At 44.9% G+C, this 15,351-nt stretch overlaps 1 protein-coding gene and 1 pseudogene across 7 annotated transcripts in view; both read left to right on the plus strand.

Annotated features, from left to right (window-relative positions):
• The window catches only part of SEMA4B (semaphorin 4B), a 91,835-nt gene that overhangs the window by 3,914 nt on the left and 72,570 nt on the right, over nucleotides 1–15,351 (plus strand). For 3 of the 7 annotated variants that reach the window (XM_067696812.1, XM_067696783.1, XM_067696839.1), the window contains exon 2: nucleotides 6,302–6,405. The gene's annotated coding sequence lies outside the window, so the exon portion shown is untranslated. Of the gene's footprint in view, nucleotides 1–1,058; nucleotides 1,189–4,117; nucleotides 4,921–6,301; nucleotides 6,406–15,351 lie in introns of those variants that run through there. The other 4 variants (XM_067696795.1, XM_067696774.1, XM_067696792.1 and 1 more) reach the window with 3 other exon arrangements.
• Nucleotides 3,358–4,109, plus strand: LOC137207053 (acireductone dioxygenase-like; annotated as a pseudogene).

The following is a 15,351-nucleotide window of genomic DNA, read 5'->3' on the forward strand; positions in this document are numbered from 1 at the left end:
GGGGACTACTCTTCGTTGCGGTGCGCGGGCTTCTCATTGCGGTGGCTTCTCTTGTTGTGGAGCATGGGCTCTAGGTGCGTGGGCTTCAGTAGTTGTGGCACGTGGGCTCAGTAGTTGTGGCTCGCAGGCTCTAGAGTGCAGCCTAGTAGTTGTGGTGCATGGATTTAGTTGCTCTGCGGCATGTGGGTTTTTCCCGGGCCAGGGCTCGAATCGTGTCCCCTGCATTGGCAGGCAGATTCTTAACCACTGCACCACCAGGGAAACCCTACTACTCTGATTTTAACTTTGTAAAATAAATCTATGGACAGTAACAGGTGGGGTCCAGAAACAAATTTGGAAGATTTTAAAACACTATTTAGGGAATTCCCTGGTGGTCCAGTGGTTAGTACTACGCACTTCCACTGCAGGGGGCATGGGTTCAATCCCTGGTCAGGGAACCAAGATCCTACATGCATGGCCAAATAAATAAATAAAACTTTATTAAATTTTGTGAAATTTTCTCTTAGGTTGCATAAGTTAATTAATCCTCAAGATTCCTAATAAAACTAGACGTCCAAAGTTAGAGGAAGGGGAAATGATTGAAAGGGATTAAAAAGAACTAAAAGCAACATTATCATCTTGGTAACAGATTTCCAGAGTATAAAGCTTTCTCCCTGTTTGTGGAAGTCTTTTTTTTTTTTTTTTTTTTTAAGTTTTTTGGCCGCATGGCATGAGGGATCTTAGTTCCCGGACCAGGGATGGAACCCGCACCCCCTACAGTGGAAGGGCGGAGTCTTAACCTCTGGACCACCAGGAAAGTCCCGTGGAAGTCTTTTGTCGTGATTGTCTCATGCCTGGGCAAGTCACTTAACTTCTCTGAGCCTCAGTTTCTTCAACTGCAAATGGAGATAATAAAAATCCCTACTCCTAGCAGTTACTAGGATTAAATAAATTCATGCAGATAAGTTGCTTTGAATGGTGCCTGGCACACATAGGAGAAGCCTGGCCATAGTGTTAATGTTATCTGTTCATTCACATCCACTCCACACCAGTTTACTGAGCTCCTACGACATGACAGGTGTGACCCACAGATGGACAAGAGGGCACATTCTATTCCTGAGAGGACCAGCGTCCAGTGAGGGTATCCGGAAGATGGAGATATGAACAGATCATTTCAAAATATCGTTGCTGTGGCTGGATGGAGTGTTGGTTAGTACAATCTCTTTGGAGGGCAATTTAGTATCATCCATCCTATTATAAAGTGCACGTAACTCTTCATCTGGAAATTCCACTCTGAGAGACTGACAGCATAGAAATACTTCCAAATTGTACAGACACATAAGTGCAAGGTGTTCACTGCAGCACTGTTTGTAATAGGGAAAAATTGGGAATGACCTAAATGTCCATTATCATTAAGAATGAGGTAAATATTTGCTGATATAGAAAAGTGCATTGGGGGACTTCCCTGGCAGTCCAGTGGTTAAGACTCTGCATGGTTAAGACTCAAATAAAAAAGAAAAAGAAAAATGCATTGTGATATATTAAGTGAAAATAGAAAGTTGCAGAGAAATATCTTAACATACATACATACCTATATATGAAAAATTAAAGGCACAGAAACCTAAGAAGGTATGGGAGTGGGGTATAGTGGGAGACTCAATTTCTACTTTATGCAATTCTGTGGGGGTTGAACATTATATAACAAAAGCATCTATTACTTTTGTAACCAGAAAAAGAACAATCAAGATATATATAGAAATAGATAGGTAGATAGATTTTTTTTTTTTGAAACAAACGGTCACAGTCGTTTATGTGCTGTGCAGAGTGTCCCCTGTCCCAGCACCATTCACTCTGGCGGCTTCTTTTAAATTGAGGCATTTCCTCTCGCGTTCTTTCCGTCTTTGGGGAAAACGAAGGGTTAAAGGGGCTGGGGAGGGGAAGAGGAAGTGAGGTAAGGGAAAGAGCGGTGAGGGCCGCTCGGGTACCAGCTGCGGTGAGGCGCTGGCCACGCCCCGCAGCTCTGGCTCCCGCTGGAAGCAGCCTCCCCAGGTGCTCGAGAGGAGGCTGCTGGGCTGTTTTTACGGTCTCAGAAGGACGAAAGATCAGAACTTAATGAATATAAAGTTAAGTGGAGGTTAGGACAAGATGCTGCGACCTAGAGCAAACGACGGTTCTCAAAGTGTGGTCCGCGGACCCTGGGGGAGGAGGGGCACCACGAGATCTAAATAATTTTCGTAATACTAAGAAGTCACTTGCCTTTCTCACTGTGTTAACATTTGCCCAAATGGTGCAAAAGCAACGGTGGGGAAAACCGCTTATACCTTACCCTGAATCATGGCAGAGGCACCAAACTATACTAGTAGTGATTTTATTGCTCACCATCGTGCACTCTCTGTCTTTTTTTTTTTAAGTCTATTAATACGATGTACTAAATAAAGCAGTAGAAATTAATAATTTGATTAAATCGTAACTCTTGGGTATATATCTTTCTAATATCTTATGTAATAAAAATGGAAGTACATACAAAGCACTTGTGCTGCAGACCCTGGAAAGATGGTCGTCTCCTGGAAAAGCACTGAGGAAGAGCGGGAGTGCTTTATTTGAGCTGTGGGTTGAAGCAGCTGCTTTCTTCACAGAACAACATTTCAGCTGAAAAGAACAACCGATGCAGAAGACATTTGGACTCAAATATTTGGCAGATATTTTCTCAAAAATGAATGAAATGAGCCAGTCACTTCAAGGAAATAGCTTATAGTATATGTTACCAATGATTTTTTTATATTGGAGCTTTCAAGGGAAAACTAAAATTTTGGAAACCTTGTATATACCCTGAGTTTGAGAGCTTCTCAATTCTTTTTTTTTTTTTAATATTTATTTATGTATTTATTTGGCTGCGCTGGGTTGTGGCACCACGGGATTTTCATTGGCGTATGCGGCATCTTTAGTTGCAGCATGCGGACTCTTAGTTGCGGCATGCACGTGGGATCTAGTTCCCTGACCTGAGATCAAACCCTGGCCCCCTGCATTGGGAGCACGGAGTCTTAACCACTGGACCCAGGGAAGTCCCAGCTTCCCAATTCTTCATGATGTTTCTAATGAGATTAATGGTCTACCAAATGTGATTTTTTTTCATATTGTGTAATGAAATGTGTCAACTTTTGGAAGATCTGCATAACTCAGCCAGTATTTTCTAAATGACCAATGCATGATGTTAAAAAGTTATGCATGGGTAAGAGACCTATTCCAGAATGGATTTGAATATGAGGGGTTTGAATGTAACAGAGTAGGAAAGGCATATTGGTGTTGTTTCAGATTCCACATTGCAATTAACCTTTGAGAAAGTATCACTTGTACATTTTGTTATCGTAAGTGAATACCATGGGTCAGGCCTCGCCCAGTCGGGAAATGGGGGTTGGGCAGTGACCCAAGCTGGGATGCCCCCCTAAAAAATGGCCACTGGGGCCTCGACCCAGCTCAGCCCATGCAGGTCAGGGAGCCCCAGGTGATGCACCGCACCACCCCCATCCCAGGCCCAGACCACGGTGCGGGAGATCTGGTACATGGAGGAGTCCCAAGATGACCTGAGGTGGCCCCCTGGCCTGGAGCCCAGCTGCCCAGTCCTCCTGGAGCAGCTGCACCAGCTTGGAGTCCTTTACTGGAAGCTGGCAAATATCAGAATGATCCAGAATTAGACTACTCTGGGATGGTCATAATAAACGTATGCAAAAATAAATTTCCAAATTATGAAGAAAAGGTTAAGATGTTTTGCTGGGAGCATTTGTACTAGGATGTAAAATTTGCTACATCTTGGATGGCAGTGGATACTTTGATGAAAGAGATAAAGAGGACTTCAGATTTTCATGGAGAAAGGAAACGTGATAACTCATCCTGCAGGAGTTTATCACTGCTTCACACTGGATGGAAAGAACTATGTGACAGCTGTGTGGATGTTTGTGGGAGAAACAGTGTGGACTGCAACCAGTCGGCTGACCATTTCCACGCTCAAGGACAGGACAGGACGTGAAATTTTGGGCATGAACAGCAAGGAGTGCTCCCTGGGGCCTAGCACACTCCTTGTAAAGATCCTAAACGTGATAACTGAGCAGAAAATCATTTACTCTTTGCTTTTATATTATAGGCTTGAAGCTTGAAGGCTTGAAGGTTATCTCCTTTGCAAGATTATTTGATCAGAATATTTTTTAATGGCAGACTTCCCTGGTGGCACAGTGGTTAAGAGTATGCCTGTCAATGCAGGGGACATGGGTTCGAGCCCTGCTCCGGGAAGATCCCACATGCCGCGGAGCAACGAAGCCCCTGCACCACAACTACTGAGCCTGCGCTCTAGAGCCCGTGAGCCACAACTACTGAGCCCACATGCCACAACTACTGAAGCTGTGCACCTAGAGCCTGTGCTCTGCAGCAAGAGAAGCCACCGCAGGGAGAAGCCCTCACACCGCAATGAAGAGTAGCCCCGCTCGCCGCTAGAGAAAGCCCACACGCAGCAATGAAGACCCAATGCAGCCAAAAATAAAAATAAATAAAATAAAATTTTTAAAAAAGAAAGAAAAGCCTTATGATAAAATAAGCCATAGCTATTTAAACAAAGAATGTTTTTTAATAAAAGTCGCTATAAAACTGATTTTTACATGGAAACAACTGTGGAAATGTGGACAAATCACAGTCATTTGCTCTAACTCAGTCAAGATCAGTGGTTCAGACACGTGTTCAACTTTAACCGGAATGAGAGTCTTATCTGCTGGTGTGCCTTATCTGGACACGATTTTTAGACTTTAAACCAGGTATCAGTCAATGCCATGCCTGCCTTAGAAGAAAGTTGTGGCAGAGAAGTATATTTTGGTCTTTGTCCCCAGTTTCTGGCATAGAGCTCCTAAAACCCTTGGAATTTCCTGAGCGATACGAGTGGCCTTCTGCTATTCACAGGTAATCCTTTGTGAGCATCTCAGTTCCACTGGGACAGAAGCGCCTGTGCTCAGGACCCTCTGGACCTCACTCTATGTACCTCCTTATCTGGCTGTTTATCTGTGGTCTTTATGTATCCTTTATAATAAATTGGTAAATGTAAACCAACATTTCCTGAGTTTTGTGAACCGTTCTAGCAAATTATGGGACCCGAGGAAGAGGTCATGTAAATCCCCAATTTTTAGCCGCTGAGTCAGAAGTACAATTGTCCCAGATTTGTGATAGGCATCAGTGTTGTGGGACTAAGCCCTTAATCTGTGGGATCTAACGCTACCTCCAGGTAGATAGTGTCAGAATTGAGTTAAACTCAATTCAGTCCTGCTGAATCGGTTGGTGTAGGGAAACAGACTAGAGGTGTAATCGTAGATAACATAACTAACTAGATACAGGATGCTTTTTTCTCCCGAAATTATACCTTGGACTAAGGAGTGCAAGGAGGGGAGAGCTCTCTATTAGGGGCACATTCTCAGTTGCTTATGCCACTTGCCGCTTTCCGTTCAAACTAAAGTAAATGCCTTGGGAATTCCCTGGTGGTCCGGTGCTTAGGACTCCATGCTCTTACTGCCGAGGGCCTGAGTTTGATCCCTGGTCGGGGAACTAAGATCCCACATGCTGCAGCGCAGCCAAATAATAATAATAATAATAATAAAACACCTTAATTTAAAAAAAAAAAAGGCACTCTCGTCCCCTTCCTGTTGCAGTGAAATCTCAAGTTCCACAGACTCCTGCTGGCTCGTCTAACCCTGTACTTGTTTTTCTCATTTCTTATTCTTTTTTTTTAATGAAATGATCTAATTTTTTTTTTTTTTTTTTTTGGCTGCGTTGGGTCTTTGTTGCTGCATGCGGACTTTCTCTAGTTGCGTGGCTAGAGGGGGCTACTCTTCGTTGCGGTGCGAGGACTTATTGCGGTGGCTTCTCTTGTTGTAGCGCGCAGGCTCTAGGCACATGGACTTCAGTAGTTGTGGCTCATGGGCTCTAGAGCGCAGGCTCAACAGTTGTGATGCGTGGGCTTAGTTGCTCTGTGGCATGTGAGATCTTCTCAGACCTGGGCTCGAACCCGTGTCCCCTGTGTCGGCAGGCGGATTCTCAACCATTGCGCCACCAGGGAAGTCCTCATCTCTTACTCTTTTAAAATTCATGCTTAAGTCCTGTGGGAGAGAATAGTTGTAAACAGCTTTAATTAAATTGTACTTATAAAAAACTATTTTCTTCTACTCCACTTTATGCTTTTGGTATTGTTGATCTTTAAAAATTAAATGGTCTTTGATAATGGGGGGGAAAAAGAGAACAGTCCTAACATCTGAAAAAGCTATTAAAATATTCCTCATTTTTCTTTTTCCAGCTACACATCAATCTGAGGCTGGATTTTCTTCATATACCTCAACCAAAACAATATACAGCAGCAGACTAAATGCTGAAGTGGATGTGAGAATCCAGCTACTTCTGGTAAGTCAGATATGAAGAGAGTTGCAAAAATGTAAACAAAGCAACTCTTCTCGTTAACTCTTTTATTTTGGAAAATCTTATTTTTAAATTAATATATAAACATGTTTCAAATTTTCTGTCTTAACTTTTAATTCGGTAAATAGGGTTTTGTATAACCTATATAAACAAGAGCTCTTTTGAGTCCTCAACAACTTCTCAGAGTGTAAAGAGGTCCTAAAGCCAAAAAGTTGGAGAATTATCCTAGAGGAAAGCACTTGGAGCTCAACAAAAATGGGGGCCACATTATCCCACACAAGAAATCTAACATTTATACAATAATGCTATATAATGTATAGTCTGTATTAAATTGTCCCAAGATGTCCCAGTAATTCCTTTAAATTTGGGAAGGGGGGATTTCCCTGGTGGCGCAGTGGTTAAGAATCTGCCTGCTAATGCAGGGGACACGGGTTTGAGCACTGGTCCGGGAAGATCTCACGTGCCGTGGGGCAACTAAGCCCGTGCAGCACAACTACTGAGCCTGCACTCTAGAGCCTGCAAGCCACAACTACTGAGCCCACGTGCCACAACTGCTGAAGCCTACGTGCCCTAGAGCCCATGCTTCACAACAAGAAGCCACTGCAATGAGAAGCCTGGGCTTTCTCTAGTTGTGGGGGGCTCGCTGCAACTAGAGGAAGCCCGTGCACAGCAACGAAGACTCAACGCAGCCAAAAATGAATAAAATTTTTTTAAAAAACCAGGAATTAAAAAAAAAATTAGGGGAAATTCTAGATTCTGGGATCTAGAATCAAGGCTCAGGCATAGCATTTGGTTGTCATGTCACATTAGCTTTTTTTTTTAATTAATTTATTTTTTATTTGACTGCATCGGGTCTTGGTTGCAGCATGCAGGATCTTCGTTGCGGCATGTGGAATCTTTCATTGCTGCACACGGGCTCAGTAGTTGCCACACGGGCTTAGTTGCCCTGTGCCATATGGGATCTTAGTTCCCCGACCAGGGATCAAACCTGTGTCCCCTGCATTGGAAGACAGATTCTTAACCACTGGACCACCAGGGAAGTCCCCCCTTTTTTAGTTTTCTACTGGATCAATGCAGACTTCTTTATTCTCCCTTACCCCCTTCACTGGTTTAGAAATTATACTTTCTATTTCTGCTCGTTTAGAAATTAAATTCTTAACTTGACTATACAGAGTTTAAAATTCATCATTGTCTTTATCTTTCTTAGAAATATGAGAAACTTAGATGACTTCTGTCCAATTTCTCCTCTCCTATCTTCCATGTTATTATTCCATCATACTTTAGTTCTACTGGGTCTTCTGAGCCCCCTCACTTTTTTTTAAATAGGTTTATCAACATGTTTTCCTGTTTCCTAGCTGAGCAACGTGTCTTACTTTCCACTCCTATGTGCTGAATTCTATTTCCTGTTAACTGAAGGGCATCATTGAATAGGTCTTTGAACAAAGATCTGTGAGTAATTAACTTTCTGTGTCTCAAATTGTTCAATTTTATCCTCATTTCGTAAGCTTTTTACTGAAGTATAATATATACATACGTGTATACAGAAAGTACATAAGTTATTAGTGTACAACTTATTTTTATATAAATTTATTTATTTATTTTTGGCTGTGTTGAGTCTTCGTTGCTGCGTGCGGGCTTTCTCTTAACTGTGGCAAACGGGGGCTGCGCTTCGTTGCAGTGCACAGGCTTCTCACTGCAGTGGCGTCTCTTGTTGCGGAGCATGGGCTCTAGGCAGGCGGGCTTCAGTAGCTGTGGCTCGCGGGCTCTAGAGTGCAGGCTCAGTAGTTGTGGCACACGGGTTTAGTTGCCCTGTGGCATGTGGAATCTTCCTGGACCAGGGCTTGAACCCATGTCCCCTGCATTGGCGGGCGGATTCTTAACCACTGCGCCACCAGGGAAGTCCCTAGTGTACGACTTATGAATGTTGATGAAATCACTACCCAGATCAGGAAATGTAACATCACCAGGACCCCCAAGACCCTCCTTAAACCACCTCCTAGGCACTATGTTTCCCAACTTCCCTTTGCTGTCTTAACTTCTACTAAAATAGACTGGTTTTGCCTATTTTTGTTTTCCTGTAAATGGAATGATATAGCATGTACTCTGTCATGTCTTACTTCTTCTCAACACTGCATTTCTAAAATTCACCCAGGGACTTCCCTGGTGGTGCAGTGACTAAGAATCCGCCTGCCAATGCAGGGGACATGGGTTCAAGCCCTGGTCCAGGAAGATCCCACATGCCGCAGAGCAGCTAAGCCCGTGCGCCACAAATACTGAGCCTACGCTCTAGAGCCCGCGAGCCACAACTACTGAGCCTGTGAGCCACAATTACTGAAGCCTGTGTACCTAGAGCCCGTGCTTCCCAGCAAAGAGAAGCCGCCTCAATGAGAAGCCCGTGCACCACAACGGAGAGTAGCCCCCGCTCACTGCAGCTAGAGAAAGGCCATGCGCAGCAATGAAGACCCAATGCAGCCAAAAATAGATAAAATAAATATATTTTTTTTAAATAAAATAAAGTTTTCAAAAATAAAAATAAAATTAATCCAGGGACTTCGCTGGTGGTCCAGTGGTTAAGAATCCTCCTTCCAATGCAGGGGACATGGGTTCAATCACTGGTCAGGGAACTAAGATCCCACATGCTGCAGGGCAACTAAGCCCTCGCACTCTAGAGCCCACGCACCACAACTAGAGAGCCCGAGTGCCACAACTACTGAGCCCACGCACTCTGGAGCCCATGCACCACAACTAGAGAGAAGCCCGTGCACTGCAAAAAAGATCCCGCGTGCTGCAACTAAGACCCGATGCAGCCAAATAAATAAATTAGTTAACTAAAAATAAACATATATTTTTTTAAATAAAAAAATCATCTATGTTTTTGCATGTAGCTGTAATTTATTAATTCTTCTGCCATATAAAACTCTATGTTATGAATATTCCACAATTTATGTATCCATTCTACTATTGACAGACATTTGGGTTGTTTCCAGTTTGGGGTTATTATTAACGATGCTTCTATGAAGGTTCTGACACTTGTCTTTTGCTGCACATATGTATGAAATTCTGTTGGATGATACTTAGGAGTGAATTACTGGGTCATAGGCTACATACTTAAGCATTCGGCTTTAACAGACACTGGCAAACAATTTTCTGAGTGTCTGTATTCTTCCAGCAATTTATGAGAGCTTCAGTTTCTTTACATCTTTGCTAACAGTTGGCATTGTCATTCTTTTCAGTTTTAGTCATTCTTGTGGGTATATAGTGGTTCTCATGGTGGTTTTTTGTTGTTGTTGTTGTTGTTGTTGTTGCTGTTTGTTTTGTTTTTGCGGTACGCGGGCCTCTCACCGCTGTGGCCTCTCCCGTTGCGGAGCACAGGCTCCGGACGTGCAGGCTCAGCGGCCATGGCTCACGGGCCCAGGCGCTCCGCGGCATGTGGGATCTTCCCGGACCAGGGCACGAACCCGTGTCCCCTGCATCGGCAGGCGGACTCTCAACCACTGCACCACCAGGGAAGCCCCTCATGGTGGTTTTAAATTGCCTTTCCCGTGGTCTCTCGGGCGCAATTGGTCAGTTCATTAAACTGATAAATAGCATTTCCCTGGAGACTAAAGAAATTGAGCTCCTTTTCGTATACTTATTGCCCATTTTAATATTCTCTTTTCTGAAGTGCCTGCTTCAAGTTTTTGCTTATTTTTTCCATTGGATTGTCTGCCAGTTTGTGATCTGTAGGAGTTCAATATACATTCTGATATGAGTCCCCTTTTTGGGTATATGTATTGCAAAAGTTTGGTTTTTTCCCATTCAGTGGCTTGCCTTCTCATTCATTTAAAATGTATTTGGAGGGTTTCCCTGGTGGCACAGTGTTTGAGAGTCCGCCTGCCGATGCAGGGGACACGGGTTTGTGCCCCGGTCCGGGAGGATCCCACATGCCGTGGAGCGCCTGGGCCCGTGAGCCATGGCCGCCGAGCCTGCGTGTCCGGAGCCTGTGCTCCGCAACGGGAGAGGCCACAGCAGCGAGAGGCCCGCGTACACACACACACACACACACACACACACACACACACACACACAAAATGTATTTTGATGCACAGAAATTCTTAATTTTAATTTAGTCCAACTTATTGACCTTTTATGTTTATGTCTTATTTCCTGTTTGATAAATCTTTTCTTAACCCTATAGTATCTTCTGGAAGTTTTATTGTTTTATCTTTCACTTTTTTAAAAAGATTTATTTATTTATTTATTTGGTTGTGCTGGGTCTTAGTTGCGGCAGATGGACTCCTTAGTTGTGGCATTTGAACTCATAGTTGTGGCATGCATGTGAGATCTAGTTCCCTGACCAGGGATTGAACCTGGGCCCCCTGCATTGGGAGCGCAGAGTTTTAACCACTATGTCACCAGGGAAGTCCCTGCCTTTCACTTTGATATCTATAATTTTCCTGAAATTGATTTAAAAAATTTTTTTTTTACTTTTGGCTGTGTTGGGTCTTCGTTGCTGCATGCGGGCTTTCTCTAGTTGTGGTGAGCGGGGTCTACTCTTTGTTGCGGCGTGCGGGCTTCTCATTGTGGTGGCTTCTCTTGTTGCAGAGCACAGGCTCTAGGGCTCATGGCTTCAGTAGTTGTGGAATGCAGGCTCAGTAGTTGTGGCACACAGGCTTAGTTGCTCCATGGCATGTGGATCTTCCCAGACCAGGGATCAAGCCCGTGTCCCCTGCATTGGCAGGTGGATTCCCAACCACTGCACCACCAGGGAAGTCCTGAAATTGATTTTTGATGCACCCTATTTCAGATATGTTAAAACGTGAAAAACAGTATGTATCCAAGAATTGATAAAATTCAGTTATTTTTTAACCTCCGTTTTTTTTTTTTTTTTTTTTTTTTTTTTTTGCTGTACGCGGGCCTCTCACTGTTGTGGCCTCCCCCATTGTGGAGCACAGGCTCCGGACGCGCAGGCTCAGCGGCCATGGCTCACGGGCCCAGCCGCTCCGCGGCATGTGGGATCTTCCCGGACCGGGACACGAACCCGTGTCCCCTGCATCGGCAGGCGGACTCTCAACCACTGCGCCACCAGGGAAGCCCTACAAGACTTTTTTTTAATAGCTGCCTAATAGTTGTCTAAAAGGAGAGAGCAGGAACTTCCCTGGTGGTCCAGTGGGTAAGACTCCGAGCTCCCAATGCAGGGGGCTGGGGTTCGATCCCTGGTCGGGGAACTAGATCCCGCATGCATGCTGCAACTAAGAGTTCGCATGCTGCAACTAAGAGTTTGCATGCTGCAACTAAGAAGCCCGTGTGCCGCACCTAAGACCCAGCGCAGCCAAAATAAATGAAGAAAAAAAAATAAGGAAATAACAGGCCCCAAATGGATTTGAAACCGTGCAACTCAGACTGGGACTTAAACCCACCTCCTTTTAATTGAGATCACACACCTGGTCTCAGGACTTAATGAAGCTCAGTTTCTTGATGTCTTATGGCAGAAAGAATTCAGTGAGAGACAAAGTGATACGTAAGAAGTGGATTTATTTAGGGAGAAACACACTCCACAGACAGAGTGTGGGCCATCTCAGAAGGTGAGAGGCCCCAAAATATGGCGTGGGTAATTTCATAGGCTAATGAGTGGGAGGATTATTCCAACTATTTTGGGGGGCTGGGGGAAAGGGCGGGGATTTCCAGGAATTGGGCCACCTCCCACTTTTTGGCCTTTTATAGTTAGCGCTGACCTGTCATGGTGCTGGTGGATGTGTTATTTAGCTAATGTATTACAATGAGCAAATAATGAGGCCCAAGGTCTACCGGAAGTTAGATCTTCTGCCGTCTTGGATCTAGTTAGTTCTAACCAGTTTTCGTCATGTCTTATGACTATGTCATTCTTTTAAAGGTGCCCTGTCCCCTTCCCTTCTGTTTCAGATTCACTTGTGCTAAACCCCACATCAGCAAATCAAGACTTAATACCTAACCTATAACACAACATTGTAAATCAACTGTACTTTAAATAAATAAATAAATAAATATTGGCAGTTTCAGCCTCTCCCAGGAATGTGATCTTTAGTCAGCCAATGTGGAGTTACCTGGTCAGCACTAGTGAGGTAATCTGCCTGAAGGACCTGAAACAGGAGGAAAGGAGGCAGGGCACAAGGTTTGAAAGAATGACATAGCCTGAGGACATGACATAAACTGACTAGAACCAAATGGATCCAAGTTGGCGGATAAGTTGACTTTTTCCACTAGACCTTTTTTAAAATAATTAATTAATTTTTGGCTGTGTTGGGTCTTCGTTGATGCATGAGGGCTTTCTTTAGTTGAGGTGGGCAGGGGCTACTCCTTGTTGCCGTGCGCAGGCTTCTCACTGTGGTGGCTTCTCTTATTGCGGAGCACAGGTTCTAGGCGCACGGGCTTCAGTAGTTGTGGCACATGGGCTCAGTAGTTGTGGCTCACGGGCTCTAGAGCGCAGCCTCAGTAGCTGTGGTGCACAGGCTTAGTTGCTCTGCGGCATGTGGGATCTCCCCGTACCAGGGCTCAAACCCTTGTCCCCTGCTTTGGCAGGTGGACTCTTAACCACTGCGCCACCAGGGAAGTCCCTCCACTAGAACTTGAGCCTCAGTATCAGCAAGCTCACATCAGCAAGCTAAATGACACACCTACAGGCGCCATGACAGTTCCAAGACCGACCATAAGTATCAAAAAGTGGGCAGTGGCCCAATTCCTGGAAATCCTGGCCCTTTCCTAAAATAGCTGGAATCCTCCTCCCACTCATTAGCTTATGAAATAACCCACTCCAGTAAAAACTGACAACCCCATACCCTGGTGCCTTTCTCACCTTCTGAGATGGCTGGCCCAGACTCTGTCTGTGGAGTGTGTTTCTCTCTAAATAAATCCACTTCTTACCTATCACTTTGTCTGTCACTGAATTCTCTCTGTGATGAGACATCAAGAACCTGAGCTTCATTAAGTCCTGAAACCAGGTGTGTGATTTCAGTTGGAAGACTGTGGGTTTTGGCTGCGTTTGAGTCCCAGCCGTTTGGGTTCAAGTCTCAATCAGGGTTTTGGCAGGGTTCAAGTCCCGGCCACGTGGGTTCAAGTCCCAGACAGAGGTGCACAGTTTCAGCCCCAGTCTTCCCCAAAAGGAAGGTGACCTTGCCTGAAACAATCCACTCTTAGCTAGAATATCTTCCTTGCCCCGCCTCCTTTTGCCTGTAAAAGTCTTCCCTTTGTACAGCTCCTCGGAGCTCCTTTGTTTGCCAGATGGGAGGCTACCCAAGTCATGAATCGTTGAATAAAGACAAATCTTCAAATTTACTCAGTTGAATTTTGCTTTTTAACATACTCATCATATGCCTCTCCCTGGAGCAGGGGCTCTGGAATCAGACAGGCCTTGGTTAATATCTTGTCTTCATCTCTTACAAGCTGTGTAACTTTTAACAAGTTATTTAAAGACTCTGGGCTTTAGCTTTCATGGGAGGTGCCCAGGTTTTGAACTGAGTTGGTATCATAGTTGAATCTCAATTCCTAATTAATAATTGATTTAGAAGCACTACATCAACTGAAACAGTGGATCAATTAACTCTAGAACAGTCTTATTTATTCATTAAAGTCTCCTAAAGACCTGGGATAGGCCACATCCTGTGAGCCCACAGTTTTATTGGATGTGACTAAGAAAAATAAAATGACATCAAAATAGATGCCCTTTGGTAGTTGAAAACTAAAGTCAGGGTTGGTGCCATGAAGAAGTGGCAATTGAAACACTTAATCACATTTCTTTATCAGATTATCAGATTATTCTTTATTTGTAGTGGTTATGAGAGGATTCCGCCTTGTTTTTCCTGGTTGCCTTGGGAGAGAGTTGCTTACTTTCTCTGTGGCTCACTTTATCATCTGTAATTGGTAGAGTAAAAGTTTAATACCAGCCTCATGGTGATGTTGTGAGGGTGAGCTGAGGGAGGATGAGACAAGTATTAAGTGATGAGTAATGGCCACCATTATTCACACCCTTGGTGGGGTATAGACCAGTGAGATTTGGGAGCTCACTCCAAAACTAGAGTGTGGAAACTCAAAAGGCTGGAGTGGCCCTCGGGCCCTGTTTATGTGGAGCCGATGGAGACTGCCGAAACTCATAAGAAGTGGCTAGGGACTTCCCTGGTGGCGCAGTGATTGAGAATCCACCTGCCAATGCAGGGGACATGGGTTCGATCCCTGGTTCCCGAGGATCCCACAGGCCGCGGAGCAGCTGAGCCCGTGTGCCACAACTACTGAGCCCACGTGCCGCAACTACTGAAGCCCACGTGCTGCAACTACTGAAGCCCACGCGCTGCAACTACTGAAGCCCACAAGCTCTAGGGCCCGCGTGCCAGGACTACTGAGCCTGCGTGCCTAGAGCCGGTGCTCCGCAACAAGAGAAGCCACTGCAATCAGAAGCCCACGCACCGCAACGGAGAGTAGCCCCCCACTCTCCGCAACTAGAGAGAAGACCAGATGCAGCCAAAAAAAAAAAAAAGAAGTGGCTAAAGAGAAAATTTCAATGGGAGTTCCCTGGTGGCCTAATGGTTAGGATTCCAAGCTTTCACTGCTGTGTCCTGGGTTCAATCCCTGGTCTGGGAACTGGGATCCCACAAGTCACGTGGCCAAAAAGTAAAAAAAATTTCAGACATCAGTTTATGCAGGGAGGTGCTGGTAAATGTTTTTTATTTGTTTTTAGCGGTACGCGGGCCTCTCACTGTTGTGGTCTCTCCCATTGTGGAGCACAGGCTCCGGACGCGCAGGCTCAGCAGCCATGGCTCACGGGCCTAGCCGCTCCGTGGCATGTGAGATCTTCCCAGACCGGGGCACAAACCCGTGTCCCCTGCATCGGCAGGCGGACTCTCAACCACTGCGCCACCAGGGAAGCCCAACTGGTAAATGTTTTTAACAACCAGGGTGTGTGTGTGTGTGTGTGTGTGTGTG

This window comes from Pseudorca crassidens, chromosome 1, assembly GCF_039906515.1.
Source record: "Pseudorca crassidens isolate mPseCra1 chromosome 1, mPseCra1.hap1, whole genome shotgun sequence".
NCBI classification, from domain to species: domain Eukaryota; kingdom Metazoa; phylum Chordata; class Mammalia; order Artiodactyla; family Delphinidae; genus Pseudorca; species Pseudorca crassidens.